General features: G+C 43.2%; 1 long non-coding RNA gene across 1 annotated transcript; it reads right to left on the bottom strand.

Moving 5' to 3' along the window:
- Positions 1 to 3,463: 3,463 nt before the first annotated feature.
- On the bottom strand, positions 3,464 to 5,078 carry LOC123176257 (uncharacterized). The gene is made up of 3 exons (XR_006488434.1): positions 5,050 to 5,078; positions 4,068 to 4,118; positions 3,464 to 3,976 (listed from the first exon to the last, which is right to left on the bottom strand). It is a non-coding gene; the product is annotated as an uncharacterized lncRNA (long non-coding RNA).
- Positions 5,079 to 6,114: the final 1,036 nt, after the last annotated feature.

Below are 6,114 nucleotides of genomic sequence, written 5' to 3'. Positions count from 1 at the left end.
AGGAAAACGCCTTCAGGCATTACAAAATTTGGAGGCGTATCAGGCTAGAATGTCCCGTGCTTTCGACAAGCGCGTTAAAAGGAGGTCATTCAAGCAAGGAGACCTAGTGCTCACCATCATCCGTCCAATGAATGTTACACGACGGATAGGGGGAAAGTTCGAGCCAAAATGGGAGGGTCCCTACATCATAAAAGAGGTCTACTCTAGTGGTGCATACAGGATAATTTCCCCTGACGGCAAGTATTGCCCGCCACCGATAAACGGGAAATTCCTTAAGCGCTATTATGCTTGAGTAAAAAACAAAATGATACTCCATACCCTCATGAGTGTAAACTGGGGCACACAAAAAGAATAATACTCCACACCCCTACGAGTATAAACTGGGGCACAAAAAAAAAACTCTCCAATGACTTACGAGTATAAACTGTGATGCCAAAAAAAAAAGATCATCCAAAATACTCCACACTCCTACGAGTATAAACTGGGGCACAAAAAAAAAACTCCAATGACTTACGAGTATAAACTGTGACGTAAAAAAAAGGGGGTAATAAAAGATAAACATCAAGCAGGCTCCAGACTTCATAAGCTTAAACCGTCGTACAAAAAAAGGGTACGCACATGCATTTATATAATAAACAAATAGAATAAAATGAATAAGGCTGCAGGCCATACACAACGATAGTGTAAATAAATAAGGATGTTTTCAACGTCAAAGCTGGCGTACTAGCACATCATGCATAAAATTCGGAGTTCCAAGGTGAATAAACAAATTACTGCTACATTTGAAGTGAAACTGAGTACTGAGCCTAAAATGATTCGAAGGGAAATGATAAACTGAAACGGCTAAATAAAAAAAACTAAGCGAAGTCTAGGCCTTCTCAAGGAGCTCGCCAGTTATGCAGGCTGTTCAACAACTGACTTGCTTCAATCTTTAATTTTGCCGTCTTTTGTTCAAATTCAGCAAGCCTATGCTTGCCGGCGTCGGTGTCCTGTAGACTCTTCACCAAGTCCTTCAGTTCAGATTGATGAGCATTATGTGCTTGTCGGCGCTGTTCCCTCTCTAGTTTAAGCTTCTGCAAACTCGCGGTAGCCTCCTCAAGCTGCACCTTAAGCGCCGCTTTCTGCACCTCCATTTCAGCACACTTCTTGTCTAGGTTAGATAAGTCCCCAATCGCAGCCTTGGAAACTTCGTGACCGAACTTAATTTTAAGCTCGACTTCGGCAGCAACATGTTCATCTTGCTCGAATCCCTTTGTGAACTCAGTCTGGCCAACCTCCAATTTCTTGGAAAGGTCAATGAGCCCGACCAACATGGCATGCACCTTAGCTACCTCAGGTACTTGCGTGGGCAGCGTCTGAGAAACGCTCTCAAGCATGATGCGTCGCATGGGATCACCAAGGGTAGAGTCGTTCAGTCCTTCGAGGGCTCGTTTCACCATGGTATCTGTGGCATCTATAAACGTGTATTTGACAAAGCTGCAGTCCATCTGTGCGCCTTCCCCTGATACAACCGTCATTACAGGGTCTTGCGAATGGTAACTTTCTTGTTCGCAACCTAAAAAAAGTGAAGAGTCGTGAAAATTTGATGATAATGATGGTTCATAGATACGGCCAATTAAATAAGTGCATAAGTAAATAAACTACCAGGTAAAGTTGACAAGAAATCAAGAGCACTAGGGGTAGGGAGCACAGTTTCAGCCACACCAGGGCTGGAGGGTAGACGACTTGTGCCACACTCGCCAAAGGTACAATCCTCGACGGATAAATTGAAGAGGTCACCAAGGCCATGGTCCTTTTCTCCTCTGAGAACATGGCTAAAATCTTCATCACTAACAAAGTTACTGAATTCAACATCTAAGGACGGACCATCCAATGTTATTGGTTCAGAAAAATTGGATGCTTGGGCGAAATCAAGTTTACGCTTCAAAGGCAGCCTTGCTTCCTGTTCCACATGAGGCGGTGTAGATTGTCTGCGTCTCTTTCCGCTACCGGATGAAACAGTGTCTGAGATACCATTATCCACTGATAGCGGATGGGCGGAGGAGGACCCAGCTATGGCATTCTGTTTCAGTACATTGCCTCGCCGTAGTTGCAAAAAAAACCAAAAAGAGAACTCAAGTTAGTACTAAATAGTACGTGAGACATAATGAAAAATGGACACACATGTGCCTGAGCTCACCTCTTTAGACTTCACCGGTTGAGCAGCAACAACATCATTTAAATAATTATAGAGGACCAGTCTCCATTGATCTGTAATAAGTGTCTCTGCCTTCTCTAGGGACTGAACATGTTGGTCACGATGCTCAATAGGTACTCTCCTCACCACCATAAAATCTTTGTCAGACAATGGTCGAGGCCTGATGTTGTGCTGTAGTGCACGCTTATTTTTTATCCTTACATCATAAGGGGTCTTCCCAGTCATGTTGCCATTGCAAAGATGGTCCAGAATGTCGGCGAAAGGCTTTAGAAATTTTTTCCACCAATTAGCCCATGCTACAGAGGTGTTCCCAACTCGATCATCATCAGGAAAATAGTGGAATTCTTCAGGGGCCAAGGATAATAGGTGTGACCAAAAAGCATAGGCGATTCCAATTTCATCTTGAGTATACAGGCTCGCTAGAGGAGAAAAGGGAACAACTTGGTCAAGACGAAACTGTCGTGCCACTCGATCTGGGTGATATGGTTCAGCTATACACACGTCGGCGGTGATAGTACCACGCCTCCATGGCAGCATGCCTCGACGAATGGAAATTAAGAAAGCCCTCTTGGGTTTGAACACACCTTCCATAGTGAGAGAATGGGGGTTCCAAGCAATATTCTTATAGTCATCGAGGAAAGCATGTGCCTCTTTAGGAGTAAAATGACGTGGCGTCTTAAACATGGTGTTCACCATATTAGGTTGTACCGCCAAAATTCTGGAGCTCGGAAAATTTGGTGTTCTTGCTCTGTTTCCATAGGGTTTCTTGAGGTACACGCCCATCCATCCAGCAAGGTAGTGGACTGGCCAAATCCTATGTATGAATGAAGGGCCAATCGGATGAGTACAAATTCGCCGAAGTGAGTAATAAAGGGAGCAAAGAGCAGGTGGGCCCAAAGAGATGCGTCGTCCTAGGGAAATCCATGCCGCCATCACTAATACCCCAGGGCGAATATATGGCCCACCACCAACAATGACGTAGCGGCAAAGCCATATGGCAAGAAAAGCCGCAGTGTACACACGCTGGTCTTCTAAGCTCTCGGTAGCAAAGGAGTTTACTCCACTATTGTGAAAGAAGTCGCACCATTCCTTGAAACCTACTTTGCCACCCACGGCAAGCTTGGTCCAAATTTTTAGGAGCCGAGGCAGGAAGTTGGGGTACAAAAGAGTCGAAGGATCCAACTCATCAGCTAGGGGAACATATTCTTCATAAGGTTCACCATCAAGGGGCAACCCCGCGATCTGATGCATATCAAGAAGTGTGGCTGTACGCTCGCCAGACGAGAACAAAAACGTGTTGGTGTTGGGATCCCATCTCTCCAATAAAGACCTTAAAAGAGAAGGGGAGACAGAGTAGTCGCCTAAAGAGCAATAAATGGCTCCATAGACATAATCCACACCTTCCTCACTCCCCTTCAGATGGGTATGATATTTCTTCAAGACATTAGTACCCCATTCAAGATATCCAAGAGGCATTGGAGCGTATTCAACCTCATGATTCTCCCAGCCTAAACCTTTGGATATCATATGTGTCCCGAGGGTTGAAGCTTCATCAAGTCTGGGCCCAGGTGCGGGAGGTTGATAACAACGAGCTGAGAAAGATGGCCCTGCCGTCCATCCACGTGGTCCAAGCTCAGGATGGCCGTGTGGTACGCCTAACTTCGTAATCACTGGATTGGCTAGCTCACTAGTATCAGGTTCAAATAGGTGTTTTTTGGCCAACTGTGATAAAGGCATTCTACATGACTCAGACGAAGATGGTGTCGTGACTTCCTCCATCTATATGCAAGGAAAATATGCATGTCGGTATACGTATGAAATTACAGGAAGTTAAAAATAGTACATGAAAGTGCAAGATTGAATATTATACCAAGGTGAAGAGATGACCCCGAGGTACGCAGTCTGCAACGAGAGATAGTATCTACAATAAAAAGCATTTCAATATTGGAATTTGATGCATAAAAAAAGGGAATATGAGAAACAACAACAGGTGCGCGTGATTGAAAATATTCCTCATCCCCCCAAAAATAAAAACAGTAACATCGCCGTCGAACAACGGGCCAAGCCCATATATAGGCTTTGCCGGAACACCGACGGTGATCGAGTCATCAAACTCATACATATATGGCAAAAAAAAAATCACCGTCGAACGACGGACCAAGCCCATATATAGGCTTGTCGGAACGCCGACGGTGATCGAGTCATCAAACTCATATATAGAAAAAAAAATCACAGTCGAACGACGGACCAAGACCATCTATAGGCTTGCCGGAACGCCGAAAGTGATCAAGTCATTATATTCATATATATATATTTAAAAAAAAATCACAGTCGAACGACGGACCAAGACCATATATAGGCTTGCCGGAACGCCGACAGTGATCAAGTCATCAATTCATACATATAAAAAAAAATCACCGTGGAACGACGGACCAAGCCCATATAGAGGCTTCCCGGAACGCCGACAGTGAGCAACTTATTGACCCATGCATATACAATGATAAGAAAAAAACTCCTCATGGTTGAACGACAGACTAAGCCTGTATATCGGCTTCTAGAGCGGCAACAGTGAGCAATCTACTCATTCATACAAGAAAAATAATTAAAAAAAAAATAATCCCCGAGTCGAACGACGGACCAAGCCTGGATAGGGGCTTCCCGGAACGCCGACCGTGGGATCACCATATTTGGATGATTAAATACAGAACAAACACATCCAGAGACCAGGGCTATATACACCATGACAAAAAAAGGTTTTATGCATCTAGGGCATTATATCCCTGATACTTCTAATGACGAGAGAGATGCCACAACGAACAGATGTAATCAGATAATTTGGAAAAGCAGACTACCCAAGGAAGATTCGATCCAGACCGTATCCAGACCGTATCCTATTGCCCATGTGGTACAAACCAAGGTATATGTTTAATCTACTTCAAAATTTCGTCTTTGGTTCGGCCATCGCGGTACAAACCAAAGAATTGATGTTGTATCCACTCCAAACTCTTGCCTTCAGTTCGGACACACAAATCAAGAAGCAAGTTTCATCTCCCTAAAATTCTTGCCTTTGGTTTGGCCACTGCGGTACAAACCAAAGTGCATGTTTAATCTACATAAAAAAAATTGTCCTTGGTTCGGCCATCGCGGTACGAGCCAAGGAGCATGCATGTTCCTTTTGCATGTTGCATATGTTTCATCCTAATGATCTCCTTCTTGATTCGATCCCCTTAGCGATATAGGCCAGGACGATCGTCTCGTTTCTTGGTTTGGTCCCTATCCGCGGATACGAATCAAGACAGTATCATAGGCACGAAAACTTCATAAAAAATTGCCTTAATTTGGTCATAAAAAAATGAATCTTACTAAGTTGGAATGAAATGACGAATATGCTAAATTGAATTCATTCTTGTTCGGTTACACTACGGACCTTATGTGTCGCGTTAGTTGTAATACGAATAAGAACATATAAAATGGTGCTTCACTTGGTTACGCTACACGAGGGCATTATCTTAATGCTACTCGGTGTTAGTAGTAATACGAGCAGGACAAAACTTATTGAAAATGTGTTCATGTTACACACCCAAAAAACCAAAATCATGCAAAATGGATTATAAAACATGTTGCATCGTAAAAAAACCAATCTTACTTGGTTGCACTACACGCGGGCATTATCATAATGCTACACGGTGTTAGTAGTAATACAAGTAAAAAAAAATTAATTAAACAAAGTATTTAGGTCACATATTTGGTCCAAAGTCAAATAAAACATGTCATGAAATGCTCCAACGCTATAAGAGCCTAAACTATTAGCATCATCAAAATTGCACGTCATAAACCAATTTTACTTGGTTACGCTACACGCGGGCACGATATTCGTGTTATGCGATGTTAGTAGTAATACAAGTAAGATAAAATCT

Source organism: Triticum aestivum, unplaced genomic scaffold, assembly GCF_018294505.1.
Source record: "Triticum aestivum cultivar Chinese Spring unplaced genomic scaffold, IWGSC CS RefSeq v2.1 scaffold10808, whole genome shotgun sequence".
Taxonomy (NCBI): Eukaryota; Viridiplantae; Streptophyta; class Magnoliopsida; order Poales; family Poaceae; genus Triticum; species Triticum aestivum.
The sequence above is the reverse complement of the archived record's forward strand: the minus strand, read 5'-3'. Positions and strand labels throughout refer to the sequence as shown.